We start from the raw sequence: 22325 nt of genomic DNA on the forward strand, positions 1-22325 counted from the left end.
TGCGCGATTTTTCTCGTGCGAGTGCAAAAATCGCGCATGTTCCCGCAACGCACCCGCATATTTTCCCGCAACGCCCGTGTGAAACCAGCCTTAATATGTTGAAGAAAAAATTGATAAAAATTTAAAATCTGCAAAAAAAATGAGAAATTTTGAAATTTCATTCCCATTTTATTTCATTCTCGTGGGGCACCAAAAGCGTTAACAAAGTTAGTAAAATCAGTTTTGAATAGCTTGAGGGGTGTAGTTTCTAAAATGGGGTGATTTATGTGTGGTTTCTAATATGTAAGCCTCAGAAAGTGACTTCATAACTGAACTGGTCATAAAAAAAATTGGGGTTTGGAAATGTTCTTAAAATTTTTTAAATTTTCTTCTAAACTTTAAAAGGGGTTGTCCGAGTTATGAAAAAAAATATATATAACACTGAAAATCTGATGGGCAGCAATATATAACTAAGCTAAGCAAGTTTTATGCAAAAAAAAAAATATATATTTCCTCCTTTCCCTGGTTCTTTTCTGGCCCTTTGTTTACATGCTATAAAAACACTCTCTGCCCCTCCCCCTGCTCTGCTAAGGGAGTGACTACAAGAGCTGCCCTGAGTAACATGTCTGCCTGCTGGGAGAATCAGCAGCATGTTGTATGTGTAGGACTACAAGTCCCAGCTGTATAATGACATTGTTGAGGGAGTGGATACAAGAGCTGCCCTGAGTGCTGGGAGACTCAACAGCAACTTGTAAGTGTAGAACTACAAGTTCCAACTGTAAAATGACACTGCTAATACACACAGGATCTTCCCCCTACCTTCTTGTGCAATGCTCTCTCTAGTCTGTAAGCTCCTGTGCCCAGAATTGTCACTGCCTGCTGCTGCCCAGTCTGTGCAGCTGAAGGGGTTAAGAATCCTAGGAAAGAGCAGACGGCAGTGAAGGGGGGGGGGGGGGCGTAGCCAGCACAGTGACGTCTCGTTTACAGGCCTGTAAAACAAACTTTATCAGAGCAGGGAGAGAAGCTGACATCACGTGTCATGTGACTCTCAGTGAAATCTGAGAAACCAGCCACTGGAGATAAAGTGAGTTAATTGGAAAGCTGTTACATTTGCCTAGTTAGAAACATAGAAAGAACAAAAAATTTACTCGGACAACCCCTTTAAGCCTTCTAAAGTCCCCCAAAAATAAAATGTAATTTTCAAAATGATTCAAACATGAGGTAGACATATGGGGAATGTAAAGTAATTATTATTTTTGAAAGTATTACTATCTATTATAAAAGTAGGGAAATAGAAATTTGGAAATTTGCTAATTTTAAAATTTTTGGGGTAAACTTGGTATTTTTTTTATAAATAAAAATGAAATTTTTTGACTCCATTTTACCACTGTCTTGAAGTACAATATGTGACGAGAAAACAATCTCAGAATGGCCTGGATATGTAAAAGCGTTTTAGGCTACTTTCACACTTGTGTTAGGAGTGGATCCGTCTGGTATCTGCACAGACGGATCCGCACCTATAATGCAAGCGCTTGCATCCGTTCAGAACGGATCCGTCTGCATAACAGCTTTTTCAGATCTGAGTTTTCACAATCGTGAAAACTCAGATCCGACAGTATATTCTAACACAGAGGCGTTCCCATAGTGATGGGGACGCTTCAAGTTAGAATATACTAAGAACTGTGTACATAACTGCCCCTGCTGCCTGGCAGCACCCGATCTCTTACAGGGGGCTGTGATCCGCACAATTAACCCCTCAGGTGCCACACCTGAGGGGTTAATTGTGCGGATCTCAGCCCCTTGATCGGGTGCTGCCAGGCAGCAGGGGCCAGATCCCCCTCCCTCCCCAGTATTAAAGCATTGGTGGCCAGTGCGGCCCCCCCTCCCTCCCTCCCCAGTATTAAATTCATTGGTGGCCAGTGCGGCCCCCCTCCCTCCCCAGTATTAATTTCATTGGTGGCCAGTGCGGCCCCCCCTCCCTCCCTCCACAGTATTAAATTCATTGATGGCCAGTGCGGCCTCCCATCTCCCCCCCCTAATTAAAATCACCCACCCCCCCATCATTGGTGGCAGCGGAGAGTTCCGATCGTAGTCCCAGTTTAATCGCTGGGGCTCCGATCGGTTACCATGGCAGCTAGGATGCTACTGCAGTCCTGGCTGCCATGGTTACTTAGCAATTTTAGAAGCATTATACTTACCTGCGCTGTCTGTGGCCGGCCGGTTGTCCCTCTTACTGGTAAGTGAAAGGTCTGTGCGGCTCATTGCTTATAGCACAGACCTGTCACTTACCAGTAGGAGGAACGAGCGGCCGGCCACAGACAGCGCAGGTAAGTATAATGCTTCTAAAATTGCTAAGTAACCATGGCAGCCAGGACTGCAGTAGCGTCCTGGCTGCCATGGTAACCGATCGGAGCCCCAGTGATTAAACTGGGACTCCGATCGGAACTCTCCGCTGCCACCAATGATGGGGGGAGGGGAGGCCGCACTGGCCACCAATGAAATTAATACTAGGGAGGGAGGGAGGGGGGCCTCACTGGCCACCAATGAATTTAATACTGGGGAGGGAGGGAGGGGGGGCCGCACTGGCCACCAATGAATTTAATACTGGGGAGGGAGGGGGGCCACACTGGCCACCAATGAATTTAATACTGGGGAGGGAGGGGGGGCCGCACTGGCCACCAATGAATTTAATACTGGGGAGGGAGGGGGGCCGCACTGGCCACTAATGAATTTAATACTGGGGAGGGAGGGGGGGCCACACTGGCCACCAATGAATTTAATACTGGGGAGGGAGGGGGGGCCTCACTGGCCACCAATGAATTTAAAACTGGGGAGGGAGGGGGGGTCTGGCAGCACCTGATCTCTTACAGGGGGCTATGATACGCACAATTAACCCCTCAGATGCGGCACCTGAGGGGTTAATTGTGCGGATCACAGCCCCCTGTAAGAGATCGGGTGCTGCCAGGCAGCAGGGGGCAGTTATGTACACAGTTCTTAGTATATTCTAACTTGAAGCGTCCCCATCACTATGGGAACGCCTCTGTGTTAGAATATACTGTCGGATCTGAGTTTTCACGATCTAACTCAAATCCGATGGTATATTCTAACATGGTGATGGGGACGCTTCAAGGTAAAATATACCATCGGATTAGAGAAAATTCCGATCCGATGGTATATTAATAGGGACTCCTGACTTTACATTGAAAGTCAATGGGGGACGGATCCGTTTGAAATTGCACCATATTGTGTCAACGTCAAACGGATCCGTCCCCATTGACTTGCATTGTAAGTCAGGACGGATCCGTTTGGCTCTGCAAGGCCAGGCGGACACCCAAACGCTGCAAGCTGCGTTTTGGTGTCCGCCTCCAGAGCGGAATGGAGGTGGAACGGAGCCAAACTGATGCATTCTGAACGCATCCTTATCCATTCAGAATGCATTGGGGATGAACGGATCCGTTCGGGGCCGCTTGTGAGAGCCCTCAAACGGATCTCACAAGCGGAACCCCAAGCGCAACTGTGAAAGTAGCCTTAAAGTTATTACCACATAAAGTGACATGTCAGATTTGCTAAAAATGGCCTGGTCCTTAAGGAGAAAAATAGCAGTGTCCTTAAGGGGTTAAAGTTAATCAGGGAATACATAAAAAAAATCTATACAGACCAATGTGGCTCAGACCCCAGGGGTGGGTATGACAGCATTGATTGGACGAGTCTGTTTCATGTATTTCTCTTTATTTGTCCAGCCCTAGTCTATAGTATTTAAGTTTATATGCTAGTTCTTGCCTTCATTATATTTAGTTTCATGAAATGATAAAATCTCTGCCTCGCGGCATACTGGCTCCTTGGAGAGCGCTCAGATAGAAATGGTTTGTTATTGTCCTTACGCTATGAACTTAAAATAGATAGGTATACTTGCCAAGGGATAGGAGGAGTGGTTTGTAAAGTGCTTCTATAAAAACATCTGATGGTCTTGTCGATTCTTAGGATGTTGTTTGAGGTAATGTGAATATTTAAACAATTGCTTTACTTTATCCATCATATATTCCATTATGCTCATTAACCTGCAGTTGGCTTGCCACGGAACACTTGCATCTAGGACAAGTTAGTTCTCTGTGCAGAATATTTTATGTGCATGAGGAGATGGGTCATAACGCATTATTTTAAGAAGTATAATGAATTAAACAATTCACAAGAAGCTGCTACACCAACAAAATATAATCCTCATGCTAGTAAACTTTGTGATCATCACTAGTGGTTAAAATTCTGATAAGACAGATGCTGGTGTCACATTTAGTGACATGCAGTGTAGGCATTATGGTGAAAAGCATGCAATAATCTCTATTTTAACATTAGCTTTAAAAATTCTATATTTGCATTATCTCTCCTGGTACAGAATTTTGTTTGAAGAAGCTTCAAATAGGGGTCAGCACTGCAGTTAGATTTAAGACGGTCAGGTTTTGGCCCAAATACGGCACCCCACTGGAGGAAGGTGCAGTAATGTAGGCAGACAGAGCACAGTTCAAAGAAACAGAATTTTATTCAATTTGGGGAGACAAATGTAATAGTAGCAAACAGTGGCACTCGGCTTAAAGGAGTTATGCATCTTAAAGGAGTTATGCATCTGCAGGTCTCTTGTAATCAACATCCTGTTGATGGAGGTCATGTGACCGCAGCAGCCCATCAGTGGCCACAGCGGTGACCAATCATAAGGTATGTCACTGGGTCATATGCTGCATGGATGACAGGTCACCAATGCGGTCAGTTATTGGCTGTAGCAGTCATGTGACCTCTGTCAACAGAATGTTGATTCCAAGAGACATGTGACCTGTGGAGGCGGCCTTAGAGTGATCTAGTGGTGAGGACCAGGTAAGTATGATCAACACCTGGGAAATAGTGACCATAAAGTAATAACCTTCCAATTATCATTCAAAAGAGCGTTTCTACAGGGAGAAACAAAAATACCAAACTTCAAAAAAGCTAAATTTAGCCAACTAAGAGAGGCCATAGGCCTAACTAACTGGGACAAAGTCCTCAAAAATAAAAATACAGCCAAAAAATGGGATATCTTTAAAAACATCCTAAAATCTCATTGTGAGAGGTACATACCGTATGGGAATAAAAGGTTAAGGAACAAAAAGAAACCAATGTGGATAAACAGAACTGTAAAGAAAGCAATAAATGACAAAAAGAAAGCATATAAAACCCTAAAACAGGAGGGTAGCACGGAAGCACTGAAAAACTATAAGGAAAAAAACAGAACATGTAAAAAACAAATAAAAGCGGCCAAACTAGAGACCGAGAGATTAATTGCCAAAGAGAGTAAAACTAACCCTAAAATGTTCTTCAATTATATAAATGTTAAAAAGTATAAATCTGAAGGTGTCGGTCCTTTAAAGAGTAATGAAGGGGGAGTCACAGAGAGCGACGAGGAGAAAGCAAAGATGTTAAATATTTTTTTCTCCAATGTATTCACTGAGGAAAATAAACTGTCAGATGAAATGCTGAATGCTGAAATAAATTCGCCATTAAAAGTGTCCTGTCTGACCCAGGAAGAAGTACAACAGCGACTTAAAAAAATCAAAATAGACAAATCGCCAGGACCGGATGGCATACACCCCCGTATCCTAAGGGAATTAAGTAATGTCATAGCCAGACCCTTATTTCTGATATTTGCGGACTCTGTACTGACAGGGAATGTCCCACAGGATTGGCGCATGGCAAATGTGGTGCCAATATTCAAAAAGGGTCCAAAAACAGAGCCTGGAAACTATAGGCCGGTAAGTTTAACATCTGTTGTGGGTAAACTGTTTGAAGGTTTTCTGAGAGATGCTATGTTAGAGCATCTTATGGGAAATAAGCAAATAACGCCATATCAGCATGGCTTCGTGAGGGATCGGTCATGTCAAACTAATTTAATCAGTTTCTATGAGGAGGTAAGTACTAGACTTGACAGCGGCGAATCAATGGATGTCGTGTATCTGGACTTCTCCAAAGCATTTGACACTGTACCTCATAAAAGGTTAGTATATAAAATGAGAATGCTCGGACTCGGAGAAAACGTCTGTAAGTGGGTAAGTAACTGGCTTAATGATAGAAAACAGAGGGTGGTTATTAACGGTACATACTCAGATTGGGTCACTGTCACTAGTGGAGTACCTCAGGGGTCAGTATTGGGCCCTATTCTCTTCAATATATTTATTAATGATCTTGTAGAAGGCTTGCATAGTAAAATATCAATTTTCGCAGATGACACTAAACTGTGTAAAGTAATTAGCACTGAAGAGGACAGTATACTACTACAGAGGGATCTGGATAGATTGGAGGCTTGGGCAGATAAGTGGCAGATGAGGTTTAACACTGAGAAATGTAAAGTTATGCACATGGGAAGGAATAATGCAAGTCACCCATACATACTAAATGGTAAAACACTCGGTAACACTGACATGGAAAAGGATCTAGGAATTTTAATAAACAGCAAACTAAGCTGCAAAAAACAGTGTCAGGCAGCGGCTGCCAAGGCCAATAAGATAATGGGTTGCATCAAAAGGGGCATAGATGCCCGTGATGAGAACATATTCCTACTACTTTACAAATCACTGGTCAGACCACACATGGAGTACTGTGTACAGTTCTGGGCTCCTGTAAACAAGGCAGACATAGCAGAGCTGGAGAGGGTCCAGAGGAGGGCAACTAAAGTAATAACTGGAATGGGGCAACTACAGTACCCTGAAAGATTATCAAAATTAGGGTTATTCACGTTAGAAAAAAGACGACTGAGGGGAGATCTAATTACTATGTATAAATATATCAGGGGGCAGTACAGAGATCTATCCCATCATCTATTTATCCCCAGGACTGTGACTGTGACGAGGGGACATCCTCTGCGTTTGGAGGAAAGAAGGTTTGTACACAAACATAGAAAAGGGTTCTTTACGGTAAGAGCAGTGAGACTATGGAACTCTCTGCCTGAGGAGGTGGTGATGGTGAGTACAATAAAGGAATTCAAGAGGGGCCTGGATGTATTTCTGGAGTGTAATAATATTACAGGCTATAGCTACTAGAGAGGGGTCGTTGATCCAGGGAGTTATTCTGATTGCCTGATTGGAGTCGGGAAGGAATTTTTTATTCCCCTAAAGTGAGGAAAATTGGCTTCTACCTCACAGGGTTTTTTTGCCTTCCTCTGGATCAACTTGTAGGATGACAGGCCGAACTGGATGGACAAATGTCTTTTTTCGGCCTTATTTACTATGTTACTATGTTACTATGTAACATGGTGGGTCTGACTACTCTGTGAAGTCTGTTAAAAAAAAGCAGATAGCACAATTACCACCATTATCCACATAGCAACATACTGCAACTGTTCCACACCAACTTGCAGGATACATAGGGTCTTCTTCAACTTTCCCAGAGTACCATCCCTGGTGGGCACAACTGTTCAGCAGGATTCTCATGCATCCATCTCTTCAGCAATGCATGCTGGCTGCACTTCACTTCACTCCACAGATCCACGTTGATTCTTTGTAGCACTGCCACTTCCTTGTTTTGATCTCCCGTCTGACAGCGGTTCTGTACTACAGTCTACAGTTGTGGCCAAATGCTTTGAGACCTACACAAATTTTGGTGCTTCACTGTTTTTTGTCCGATGTTTCTAAGGTATACTGAAGTAAAATTATAAGCATTTCTTACTTTTTTTTAAACTTTTATTAATACATCACGTTTAGGCCTCATGCACACGACCGTTGTTGTGGTCCGCATCCGAGACACATTTTTTGCGGCTCGTGTGTGGACCCATTCACTTCAATGGGGCCGCAAAAGATGCGGACAGCACTCCATGTGCTGTCCGCATCCGTTGCTCTGTTCCGTGGCCCCGCAAAAAAAATATAGCATGTCCTATTCTTGTCCATTTTGCGGACAAGAATAGGCATTTCTACAATGGGTCGCCTGTTCTGTTCCGCAAATTGCGGAAGGCACACGGGCGGCTTCCGTTTTTTGCGGACCGCAAAAAACGGAACGGTCATGTACATGAGGCCTTATGCAAAGACTTAATATTTACAGTGTTGACCCTTCTTTTTCAAGACTTCTGCAATTCACTATGGCATGCTGGATATCAGGTTCAGAGCCAAATCCTGATTGATGGCAACCCATTATTGCTTAATTAGTGATTGAACTTTATCACAATCTATCTGGAGAGTTTCCTGGCCATGGACCCAAAATTTCAACTTCATTGTTTTTTTTTACTGATCCAGTTATCTCTTTTGTGACATCGTGCTCCATCATGATGGGAAAAATATTGTTCATCACCAAATTTCTTCTGGATCATTGAAAGAAGTTGCTTTTGGAAGATTTCCCAGTAAACAAAATATTGATATTTTGGGACCACAGCCAAGGAACTCCCCTCTCAATCCCATTTAGAACCTGTGGTCTATCCTCAAAGAATGGGTGGACAAACAATAACACAGAAATTGTGATAAACTCCAAGCATTGATTAGGCAAGAATGGGTTGACATCAGTCAGAATTTGGCCCCGAAGCTGATATTTAGCTTGTCAGGCCAAATTGCAAAAGTCTTGAAAAAGAAGGGTCAACACTGTAAAATTAAGCAGTTCATTTACTAAGTGATATAAGCCAGTTTTCTGGTGTATATCTGTCGCAGATTGTGTTGCAAAGGTTATTTGCGCCGTAATCTGCAACTTTTCCCCACTCACGCCAGGTCCAAAAAAGGGGGCAGGGAAGGGGGTGGTCCACCAGGCTATTCTCATTTATAATTTTCTATGCCTGTTTTAGGCATAGAAAATGTTCTAAATCTATGCCAGCAAGGAATCTGACATAGATTTAGACAGATGGTGGATGAGCTGAAGTTGTGAAGAGGCTGGCGTCTCTACATAACTTCAGCGGATCCACCGCCAGTGCAAGTGGCTAAAACACCAGTCTTAATAAATGACCCCACCCCCCCAAGTCTTTACATAAATTTGATGTACAATAGTATTAGTCAAAATTGAAAAAAAACATGTACTTCTGTATACTATATAACCATTTGACAATAATATCTAAAAACACGGAGGCAGCAAAGTTAAAACCATAATTTGTGTTAGTTTCAAAATTTTTGCTCACTACTCCAGGACCATGAGGAATACAAAAACACCTCCCAATATACTCTGGCTTCACCTAGTGTGGTGCAATGCCCATGTGGCTAAATGTTTGTGCATCCACATAGATGACAAGAGACCATTGCTAACCTACCCTCTGCAATGCAAACATAACATTTGATAATATAACACCTATAAAACAAAGACATAACCACAGTACATCATTTATAGTCTAGCAAAGGTTTTCAAGTAGCCACACTGGTATCTATACATTTTAGGTTGCCAACACATAGGTTAAGTTCAAGTGCATTTTCTAAGAAGAAGAATTACCTCCTTGCAAGCTTCTCGTCAGGGTCTAGCTGCCGACACCTCCAGCCAACAACTGATTTTGCCAGGGGAAGCCACAAACAGACTTGTAGTATCGCATTGAGATTACTTTCATATGAAGCCTATATGCCCTAATAGGGTATATGAACAGATGTTGTAATCGGACTTGTGTTGAGCGCGAATATGCGAATATCAAATTTTTTTTGCGAATATCGGCACTTCGATAATTCACGAATATTTCGAATATAGTGCTATACTTTTTTTTTTTTTTTTATTGTTATATTTTTTTCTTTCCCACTTCCCAAAAGTAGTTCTTAGCTGTCCTTAGGTTTCCTGGCTTCCTGGCTGCTCCAGTCAGTGCCCGTTGCCGCTTCTGCCGACTTCCGTGCTCATGGAGCGTCCCCATCACCATGGGAACGTCTCCATACTAGAATGTACTGTCGGATTTGAGAATTACGTTGAAATCACAATTCGATTATTTCAAGTTATAATAATCTAATTGCGATTTCAACTTAGCACTGCCATATTCCATATTCGTTAATTCTAGCCTAATATGGAATATAGCAGTGCTAAGTTGAAATCGCAATTCGATTATTATAACTTGAATTAATCGAATTGCTATTTCAACTTGGACCTGGTTTACTATGGTTGGCTTGGTAGAATTAGCAAATATGACGAATGTATTCGTCATATTCCTCAAAACGAAGATAACAAAGTATTCTCCATCTGTAGAAAGCAGTGGCAGTCTGACCCAAAGTTCGGACGATGAGGTTGAGGTCCCTGATACCACCAGGCGTACCCGGCCCCGTGTCGCTAGACCACAGGTTGCGCAGGATCCGCTTCAAGGGCAGCAGAGTGGGGCAGGCGCTGTCGGATTACGTGGTGAGGCATACACCAGAAGCGCAGCCCATACTGGACCTAGTACCAGCACTGCCGTAGAACATGGTGAAGTGGCGAGCACCAGAAGGGCAGTTGAAGCTGGTACGGTGGCACGTGCATTAGTTCCCCCGTCGCAGCCACTGCACAGACAGGCCCGTAGAGCCCCTAGAGTCCCTGAGGTGCTGGCAAACCCTGATTGGCAGCCCCCAACTTCAGACGCACCAGTAGTTCCCCCTTTCACCGCCCAGTCTGGAGTTTGGGTTGAGACAGCTCAGATCGGATCGGCACTGTTTTTTTTGAGCTGTTCTTCACTGCGGAGCTCTTTGACCTAGTCGTGGCAGAAACAAACCGGTATGCCACTCAATTTATAGCCGCCAACCCGGGAAGCTTTTATGCCCAGTCTTTCCGGTGGAAACCCATCCAAGTTTCCGAATTTAAAACTTTTCTGGTCCTTCTCTTCAACACGGGCCTGACAAAAAAGCATGAATTGCAGTCATATTGGTCCACAAACCCAATTCATCACAAGCCCATGTTCTCTGCTGCCATGTCCAGGACACGATTTGAGACCATCCTGCATTTCCTGCACTTTAGTGATAATAGCACCTCTCGTCCCAGAGGCCACCCAGCTTTTGACCGGCTCCACAAAATTCGGCCCCTCATAGACCACCTTAACACCAAATTTGCAGATTTGTATACCCCTGAGCAAAACATCTGCATAGACGAGTCCCTAATACATTTTACTGGGCACCTTGGCTTCAAACAATACGACCCAAGCAAGTGTGCCCGGTATGGGGTCAAATTGTATAAGCTCTGTGAAAGGGCCACAGGCTATACGCACAAATTTCGTGTCTATGAGGGTAAAGATCAGACCCTGGAGCCGGTCGGTTGCCCTGACTACCTGGGGAGCAGTGGGAAGACAGTCTGGGACTTGGTGTCACCCTTATTTGGCAAGGGGTACCATCTTTATGTGGACAATTTCAACACAAGTGTGCCCCTTTTCAGGCATTTGTTTCTAGAACAGATTGGCTGTTGTGGCACCACGCGACCTAGTCACCAGGGCTTCCCCCAACGGCTTGTTACCACCCGTCTTGCAAGGGGGAAGAGGGCTGCCTTGTGTAACCAAGAACTGCTCGCGGTAAAATGGAGAGACAAGCGTGACGTTTACATGCTCTCCTCCATTCACGCAGACACGACAATACAAATAGAACGAGCAACCAGTGTCATTGAAAAGCCCCTCTCGGTCCACGACTATAATTCGCTCATGGGAGGGGTGGACTTCAATGACCAGATGTTGGCTCCTTATTTAGTGTGCCCCCGCACCAGACACTGGTATAAGAAGGTGTCTGTATATTTAATTCAATTGGCTGTCTATAATAGTTTTGTTCTCTACAGTAAGGCTGGAAGAACAGGATCCTTCCTCAAATTTCAGGAAGAGATCATCGAGAACCTCCTGTATCCAGGAGGTTCCGTGGCCCCAACCACCAGTGTAGTGAGCCGTCTACACGAGCGACATTTCCCCAATGTTGTTGCTGGTACCTCAAACCAAGCGCCACCCCGAAAAAGATGTCGTGTCTGTAGCAGGAGTGGAATAAGGCGTGACACCCACTATTTTTGTCCTGACTGCCCTGACCTCCCTGCCCTATGCTTAGGGGAGTGTTTTCGGAAGTACCATACACAGGTACACTATTAGTATAGGGATTGCGTCACACAGGACAGGCACACAGGGGTCTTAGGGCCCTTTCACACAGAACTGCTGCAAACCTCTCCTTTCACCTGGGACAAAGTGCATAATGTACTTCGCCACATCTCTGGGCGATTTGCGCTTTGCACATTGTCCCATGGGGAAGGAGAGGTTTGTCCTATAAAAGGTAAAAAAATAAAAATAAATCACAGGTAAGCAAAAAAGTTAATGTTTCAAAAGTTCAATAAAGTTTATAAAAGTTAATGTTCTGTTTCAAATGTTATATAAAGTTAATGTTAATAAATTTATTGCGCTGTGGCCTGTTTTTTTTTTGTTTTGTTTTTTTTACCTTCTAGGTGGACCAACCGATGAACCAGCTGCAGCACTGATGTGCATTATGACAGAAGCATCGTGCTACTGTCAGATTACACAAAAGTCAGTGTATGCGGCGCTGCAAGACGAGATTTCTCCTCTGCAGTAAAAAAAGATACGTTTGCCGAGGCTTATGAGCTGAGGGGCGGTGTTCATAGGCTTTGGCAAACACTTTATATATAAAAAAAAATAATAATTCCGACAATGATTTATTCATCCACATCGATTGATGTGAATGGAGAAATCGGGTTTGCCAGGGCATACGAGCTGAGTGGGTTTGGAGGTTGGGCGGAGCTCCTATGTCCTGGCAGACGCCTTTCCCCTCTTTTTTTTGGACATTTTTTAGCAGAGATTTTTTCATCCACATTGATCGATGCGAATGAAGAAATCTGTGCCGTTCATTTTTTCTTTCAGCCAAGAGGCTGAACGAAAAAAAAAAATCTCATTACCCGTATGCTAAATATAAGGAGAATAGAAGAAACTCCTAATGTGGCCATACATGTAATGATTGCGGAGACCCTCAAATGTCAGGGCAGTACAAACACCCCACAAATGACCCCATTTTGGAAAGTAGACACCCCAAGGTATTCGCTGAGGGGCATATTGAGTCCATGAAAGATTTAACTTTTTGTCCCAAGTTAGCGGAAAGGAAGACTTTGTGAGAAAAAACTAAAAAAAATCTATTTCCGCTAACTTGTGCCAAAAAAAAAAAATCTTCTATGAACTCGCCATGCCCCTCACGGAATACCTTGGGGTGTCTTCTTTCCAAAATGGGGTCACATGTGGGGTATTTATACTGCCCTGGCATTTTAGGGGCCCTAAAGCGTGAAAAGAAGTCTGGAATCCAAATGTCTAAAAATGCCCTCCTAAAAGGTACTCATTGGAATTTGGGCCCCTCAGGAGAAGTAGGGCAATGTGTTTTGGGGTGTATTTTTTACATATACCCATGCTGGGTGAGAGAAATATCTCTGTAAAATGACAACTTTGTATAAAAAAAATGGGAAAAGTTGTCTTTTAGGCCTCATGCACATGACCGTTGTGTGCATCTGTGTCCGTTGTTCTGTTTTCCCATGATTTTCTGCGGACCCATTGAAAGTCAAAACTCGGAAAATGCACTGTTGTACATCCGAGTCCATGATCCATGTTTCCTGTCCGTCAAAAAAATATGACCTTTTTTGGACGGACAAGGGTTCACGGACCCATTCAAGACAATGGGTCCGTGAAAAAACACTGATGCACACAAGATTGTCATCCGCGTCCGTCATCCGTGTCTGTAGGCTACTTTCACACAGACGGATCCGCTGATCCGTCTGCATAAAAGCTTTTTAGATCTGAGTTTTCACTTCGTGAAAACTCAGATCAGACAGTATATTCTAACACAGAGGCGTTCCCATAGTGATGGGGACGCTTCAAGTTAGAATATACTACGAACTGTGTACATGACTGCCCCCTGCTGCCTGGCAGCACCCGATCTCTTACAGGGGCTGTGATCCGCACAATTAACACCTGAGGGGTTAATTGTGCGGATCACAGCCCCCTGTAAGAGATCGGGTGCTGCCAGGCAGCAGGGGGAAGTTATTACACAGTTCTCAGTATCATGGTTTGTAGAGTGAAACTAAATCGCACCTCCTCATTCCTATACTATTGACTACTGTATGTAATAAGCAGCATTTCTTATGATAAAACATGGCTATACAGCGGTTATATCAATCATTTGCTGTGCACTATTAGGAGGCAATTAGTATACAGTTTGATCAAAGAGCATAGGCCCACTTACCGCGACAAGGTTTCCTCCTGTTAAGTGGGAACCTACTCTAACCGTAGCGCAGTGCCATGTGGCAATCAACGTGTCTCCACACTGCTCCAGCAGGCAATGGGATCCAGCAGCCAACCAGCCGCCCCGCTGTACAGCGGAGCCACCTAGGCCTCGGATCCCACAGCTCCACCAGCACAGCACAGAAACAACGACGGCCGCCATCCAGCGCCGCATGTGAACTGGTGCTAAAGGATCACCTGTTCACAGCTTCTCAGGAACTCCAACTGAGATGTGGTAGGAATTAAAACCCTGTGCAGACTACTGCTAATTTAAGTACAGAGCACCTGTGTCACATGGGGAGGAGTGCTGACTTAGTATGGGGGGAGAAAGACTATAGAACGAATAAATCATGGTTTGTAGAGTGAAACTAAATCGCACCTCCTCATTCCTATACTATTGACTACTGTATGTAATAAGCAGCATTTCTTATGATAAAACATGGCTATACAGCGGTTATATCAATCATTTGCTGTGCACTATTAGGAGGCAATTAGTATACAGTTTGATCAAAGAGCACTCCTCCCCATGTGGCTCAGGTGCTTTTTAATTAGCAGAAGTCTGCAAAGGGTCTATAAATTCCTACCACATCTCAGTTGGAGTTCCTGAGGTGCTGTGAACAGGTGAGCCATTTGCACCAGTTCACATGCGGTGCTGGACGGCGGCCGTCTCTGCTTCTGTGCCGTGATGGGACCCGGGGCCCATGTGGCCTCACTGTACAGTGGGGCTGCTGTGCAGCTGCTGGATCCCATTGCCTGCTGGAGCGGTGTGGAGGCGCGGTGGTCGCCGCACGCCTCTGCGCCATGGTTAGAGTAGGTTCCCACTTAAACAAGAGGCAACCTTGTCGCGGTAAGTGGGCCTATGCGCTTTGATCAAACTGTATACTAATTGTCTCTTTATAGTGCACAGCAAATGATTGATAGCATCGCTGTATAGCCATGTTTTATCATAAGAAATGCTGATAATTGAAAACAGTTGTATATCAGAAGCATAGGTATGAGGATGTGCGATTTTAGAGATTCTCTCTACATATCCATACAATTTATGCTATAAACTTCTTTTCCCCCCTCCCCTGAATCAGCACTCCTCCCCATGTGGCTCAGGTGCTTTTTAATTAGCAGAAGTCTGCAAAGGGTCTATAAATTCCTACCACATCTCAGTTGGAGTTCCTGAGAGGCTGTGAACAGGTGAGCCATTTGCACCAGTTCACATGCGGCGCTGGACGGCGGCCGTCTCTGCTTCTGTGCCGTGCTGCTGGAGTGATGGGACCCGGGGCCCATGTGGCCTCACTGTACAGTGGGGCTGCTGTGCGGCTGCTGGATCCCGTTGCCTGCTGGAGCGGTGTGGAGGCGCGGTGGTCGCCGCACGGCTCTGCGCCATGGTTAGAGTAGGTTCCCACTTAAACAAGAGGCAACCTTGTCGCGGTAAGTGGGCCTATGCGCTTTGATCAAACTGTATACTAATTGTCTCTTTATAGTGCACAGCATATGATTGATAACATCGCTGTATAGCCATGTTTTATCATAAATGCTGATAATTGAAAACAGTTGTATATCAGAAGCATAGGTATGAGGATGTGCGATTTAGAGATTCTCTCTACATATCCATACAGTTCTCAGTATATTCGAACTTGAAGCGTCCCCATCACTATGGGAACGCCTCTGTGTTAGAATATACTGTCTGATCTGAGTTTCACGATCTAACTCAAATCCGATGGTATATTCTAACATAGAGGCGTTCCCATGGTGATGGGGACGCTTCAAGTTAAAATATACCATCGGATTGGAGAAAACTCAGATCCGATGGTATAATAGGGACTCCTGACTTTACATTGAAAGTCAATGGGGGACGGATCCGTTTGCAATTGCACCATATTGTGTCAACGTCAAACGGATCCGTCCCCATTGACTTGCATTGTAAGTCAGGACGGATCCGTTTGGCTCCGCACGGCCAGGCGGACACCAAAATGACTTTTTCCTTCATGTCCGTGGATCCTCCAAAAATCAAGGAAGACCCACGGAAGAAAAAACGGTCACGGATCACGGAACAACGGAGACACCGCAAAAAAAAATTAGAATTTGGGCCCCTTTGTGCACCTAGGCTGCAAAAAAGTGTCACGCATGTGGTATCGCCGTACTCCGGAGAAGTAGGGCAATGCGTTTTGGGGTGTATTTTTACATATACCCATGCTGGGTGAGAGAAATATCTATGTAAAATGACAACTTTGTATAAAAAAAATGGGAAAAGTTGTCTTTTAGAGATATTTATCTCACCCACCATGGGTATATGTACAAATTCACCCCAAAACACATTGCCCTACTTCTCCTGAGTACGGCGATACCACATGTGTGACACTTTTTTGCAGCCTAGGTGCGCAAAGGCGCCCAAATTCCAATGAGCATCTTTACGATTTCACAGGGCATTTTTTTTACGCATTTAGATTCCAAACTACTTCTCACACTTTAGGTCCCCTAAAATGCCAGGGCAGTATAAATACCCCACAAGTGACCCCATTTTGGAAAGAAGACACCCCAAGGTATTTCGTGAGGGGCATGGAGAGTTCATGTAAAATTAATTTTTTTGTCACAAGTTAGTGGAATTTGAGACTTTGTAAGAAAAAAATAAAAATAATTATCTTTTTTCGCTAACTTGTGACAAAAATTAAAAACTTCCATGAACTCACTATGCCCATCAGCGAATACCTTAGGATGTCTACTTTCCAAAATGGGGTCATTTGTGGGGTGTTTCTACTGTCTGGGCATTGTAGAACCTCAAGAAACATGACAGGTGCTCAAAAAGTCAGAGCTGCTTCAAAATGCGGAAATTCACATTTTTGTACCATAGTTTTTAAACGCTATAACTTTTACCCAAACCAATAAATATACACTTATTGCATTTTTTTTTATCAAAGACATGTAGAACAATAAAGAGAGAAAAATGTATATAGAAATGTAGTTTTATTTGAAAAAATTTACAACAGAAAGTGAAAAAAGTCATTTTTTTTGCAAAAATTTCGGTCAATTTTGATTAATATCAAAAAAAGTAAAAATGTCAGCAGCAATGAAATACCACCAAATGAAAGCCATATTAGTGAGAAGAAAAGGAGGTAAAATTCATTTGGGTGGTAAGTTGTATGACCGAGCAATAAACCGTGAAATTAGTGTAGTGCAGAATTGTAAAAAGTGGTCTGGTCATTAAGGAGGTTTAAGCTAGGGGAGCTGAGGTGGTTAAATCAAATTTTTATGTTTACCATACTTTTAATGAATTTTTGACAATGTTACTTTAATTTTTCATGACAATATCTATATTTAAACAAAAAACATAAAATCATTTAGTTTTAGCGCCAGCCACTAAGCCTAATAATAGGCGCCACTTATTGGTCTATATAAATTACTTTACCACAGTTATCTGCTTATCTGTTGTTCTAATCCTGTCTGTAATTATATCACCTCTGTGTTTAGATAAGACAGGATCAACCATTCACAACAAGTGATTGTCAAAGTTTATCTATTCTTTCCTTGCACAATGACTTCTGCACAGAGCATGCCTAGAAAACTCTCCCATAGACGTCAATGAGGTTCCTTCCTGACCATTGTGTCTATGGCCCATTTGGCTGCTGTAAAGCAATTTTCTTAATGCTTTCTAAATGCTGTTAAGAACAGCTCCAGCAAAATGGCCACCCCCATAATCACATTCTGAAAATAGAAGAAAAAAATCTGCAATCAGAAATAAAAACATTAGCAAAAAGATGTGTTGCTATCTGATTTTAGCTGACAGATAAACATTTTGGTGACACATTTCCTTTAAATAGTCTAATATTTTCTTCTATAAAACAGCTACCTATAGACAACATTAAGGCGACAGCTTGTTTCCATCTGTAGGAGATCTAATTTGCTAAGAATAGGTTTAGTTGCTTATGTTTCTTCATTATAATAACTTTAGTAGGATATGTCATAGAATGTATCATTCTATCTCTGCTTGCTTTATCATTTGCTCATCTGTATAGTTATGGTAAACTGTGATCATAGATTGAGGTCCACCACACTGGTACACTTAAGATCCCTTTACACTACTCATTTAAGCAGACAATTATCAGGAAGGACGGATTCCTTCCTGGCAATTATCTGCTTATTTCACTCGTTCATCGAGTAATTGGCAGCACCTTTACATTGGCAGATTATCGCTTACGAGCGTTCCTACGAATGATCTGCCCAATTTTCAGGCAGTTTAGAGGGGCCTTAAAGGATATGTGTCATCAGTAAAATGACCTATTTAAAGTACATTTTTATGTTTAACATATTTTAACGAATGTTTGGCACAGATTTTTAATTAATTTTAAATTAAACAAATAGTGTATATTACTGCAAAGAAACCTATACCCCAGACCAGACCCTAAACAAATGTAGACCCAGACAAGACCTCTAAGGTTTAACAATTAAACTTTGTAAAAAATGGAATCAGTTTCGATGTGCTATTAATTACATAGTGCAGTGCAGTGTTGAGCGGTGATGATTTTATAAAAATTTTAGAGGTGTAAGCAAAGATGAGTCATAAAGCGATTACTCCCACAGCATTCACATTGAAAGTGAGACTGCACAAACCGTTTAATGAATGTGTGATCAATTCGAGTAGTTCTAGAACTTAAAACGCATAAAAAGGAAAATGCCACCTGACAGCTGCTTACATCCTATCCCTGATAAATTCTAGTGATCTTATGTTAGCACATCAGTGACACAAGTTCAAGCCATTAAATGTGCAGAAATAGATTTTCTAATCTATGATTTGGGGTTCTTTCAAAAATATATTAACTTATATTAACTAATATTTGACTAAAGACATTTCCACCATTGTGGAGTACCAACCAAATGCATTATAGTGGTCTTCCAGGAGTTCAATACAGAAGACCAATCCTCAGGATAGGTCATCAATATCAATCACTCTCCTATCAGCTGTTTGAAGAGACCACGGTGCTCCTCACAGCATACCAAGTACAATGGCATACATTAAATAGTTGATGTGCTTGGTATAGAATCCTAGGCACATGTTTCACTTCAATGACAGTCACAAATACGCCATGTGACCAATGAACATGTGTCACCGGCTTTGGAAAGGCTGCAATGCTTACTGGACTGTCCTCTTCAAACAGTTTGTCAGTGGGGGGTGCCAGAAGTCGGATCCCCATCAGTCAGTTACTGATAACCTATCCTGAGAATAGGTCATTTTCACTCCCAGAGAATCCCTCTAACCATACTGCTACAGTTTCCTGAAAACCTGTGTCATGGACGTTTCCACGACAGGCGGCAGGAGATCAATAAGACTGGCAACACGTGGTTTCATCTGACATGTTTTCTGTTTGGATCAAATAATGTCTGTGGTGCTTGCCACACCTTCTTTCCCCAGGTGTGACTATTATGGTCATTTAGCCTTCTCTATTTATTGTTGTTTCTCCCACTATGCTGTGCAGTTTATAGCTTCAGTTTGAGTTGTGGATAGCTGGTGTGTGGATGTCAGCTGAGTTCCTGTTGCTGCCATAGCTATTTGAAGTTAAGTGTTTTCTTTCCCTTTTGTATTTTGTTTGGGTTATTTTGTGTGTTGCATTTCCCTGTCATTTGTATTAAGGCCTAAGGGAGACTCCTGTTCGTCCTTCCTTTTGGAGGAACAGGTTGTCTCAGTCCTGACATTAGTACCAGGTTCCAGGGTGTATGAACTCACCTACCTCTGGGGTCAGTTCATACTAGTAGTTAGTCAGGACTTTGATTAGGGTTTTACTAGGAGGTGTCCATCTCCTTTCCCTAGTTCCCAGGCCTTATTCCCTCACCCCTTTCCCTTCTATGTTCGGTGTGGTGTTTCCCTCCCACACCCGAACGTGACAACTTGCTTACATTTTATTCTTCAAAGAAGTTGAAATCTTGTGCTTTATAATAATGAATAATACCAAAGATAGTTTATTTTTTTTTATGGGAGAGCATGTTCCCACACCCCAAGATCTTGTCAGATTTCACCCATCCCTATACATTTATACAAGTAATATGAAAGAAGAAGCTGAACATGTCAAATCCTGCTTCTGAAGAAGCTGCTGAGTATATGCACAGTTGAGTCACATTATTATGATCACCAGCTAATATCCAGAGTAACAGCCATGTGAAGCATGGACAGCATGATTTTCTCCCCTTTTTATCCCCCTTAGACAAAGCATGCCCGTCCTTTGAAGTCAGGTAACGTCTTACTATTTTTAGCACAGGCACAGTGCATAGCCCGGTGTGCAGACAGGATGTTTTGCCACATTACAAATGCCTAGCCCCCTAAGGATCCATTAACATGTCCGTATTTCAGGGTCTGCATCTGTTTCGCAATTTTGCGGAACAGATGCGGAATAATAATATTAAAGACAGGTGCACTCTGCGGTCTTCCTAAACCCTCAAACTGATGTTAAAATTGAGAGATTAGCCAACATATCCTACTGTGGAGGACATGTCTGAGCCCGAGCACTGCGCCAAGGTTTCTCAAGTAGCTTGGGTTCTAACAATCACTTACCTGTGCCGTATGGGCAATACCAGGGGCCAGTGGGCGAATTACAGTAGCGTAGGGTCCGACTCACAGACAACTCACCAGTTACCTCCAGCTTGTAACCATGCTAGCAATGGGAGGAGGGAGGAGTCTGTGAGTCACACTCAAGACTGGCTGATAAGGCCCAGGCCTCACAGGTGCACCAAAATGTAGCCTGTAGATGGAAAACAGGATCATTTAAATTGGAGTTTATACACCTTCAGGCATCTCTATATACAAACAAATGAAAACATGGTGTGGTGTTACGCAGGCAGGAAGTGCTCAAACCCACATGCAGTTGTGCATGTATATACAGGGGAGCAAAACCTGCACTTATGGCCCGTTGCTAATGGCGATCCCCAGCAAAAATGCATACAGTGGATGATGCCTGCAGCAGACCACAAGTACCACAATAAACATCCTACACAAGATAGCAATCATGTGGATGTGATAACCAGTATAACAAAATAATAAAATTAGCAAAGACAGGTGCACTATGCGGTCTTTCCAAACCCTCAAACTGATGTTAAAACTGAAAGGTTAGTCAACATATCCTACGGTGTAGGACATGTCTGAGCCCAAGCACCGTGCCAAGGTTTCTCAAGTAGCTTGAGTCCTAAAACTCACTTACCTGTGCCATATGGGCAATATCAGGGGCCAGTGGGCAAATTACAGGAGCGTAAGGTCCGACTTACAGACAACTCACCAGTTACCTCCAGCATGTAACCATGCTTTCAATGGGAGGAGGGAGGAGTCTGCGAGTCCCACTCAAGACTGGCTGATGTGGCCCAAGCCTCACATGTGCATCTAAATGTAGCCTGTAGATGGAAAACAGGCTCATTTAAATTGGAGTTTATACACCTCCAAGAATCTCTAAATACAAACAAATGAAAAAATGGTGTGGTGTTACAGGCAGAAAGTGCTCAAACCCATATGCAGTTGTGTATGTATCTACAGGAGAGCAAATCCTGCACCTATGGCCCATTGCTAATGGCGATCCCCAGCAAAAATCTACCACAAGTACCACAATAAACATCCTACACAAGATAGCAATTATGTAGATGTGATAACCAGTATAGCAAAATAATAATATTAGCAAAGTCAGGTGCACTCTGCGGTCTTCCTAAACCCTCAGACATGTCTGAGCCCGAGCACCGCGCCAAAGTGCAGGATTTGCGCGGTGCTCGGGCTCAGACATGTCTGAGGGTTTAGGAAGAACGTAGAGTGCACCTGTCTTTGCTAATATTATTATTTTCCTATACTGGTTATCACATCCACGGGCCACAAGTGCAGGATTTTCTCCCCTGTATATACATGCACAACTGCAAATGGGTTTGAACATTTCCTGCGTAACACCATGCCATTTTTTCATTTGTTTGGAACAGATGCGGACCCATTAGTTTCAAAGGGTCTGCAAAACATGCGGAGAGCACACCATGTGCTGTCCGCATCCATAGTTCCGTTCTGCGGCCCCGCAAAAAAGATAGAGCATGCTCAACTCTTGCGGACAAGAACACTCATTTCAAACATAGGGCTGGCCATGTGCGGTCCGCAAAATGCGGAATGCACAGGGCCCGTATCCGTATTTTGAGGATCCGCCATTTGCAGACCACAAAACACTTACGAACATGTGACTAGACCATTAGA

This window comes from Bufo bufo, chromosome 6 (genome assembly GCF_905171765.1).
Source record: "Bufo bufo chromosome 6, aBufBuf1.1, whole genome shotgun sequence".
NCBI classification, from domain to species: Eukaryota; Metazoa; Chordata; class Amphibia; order Anura; family Bufonidae; genus Bufo; species Bufo bufo.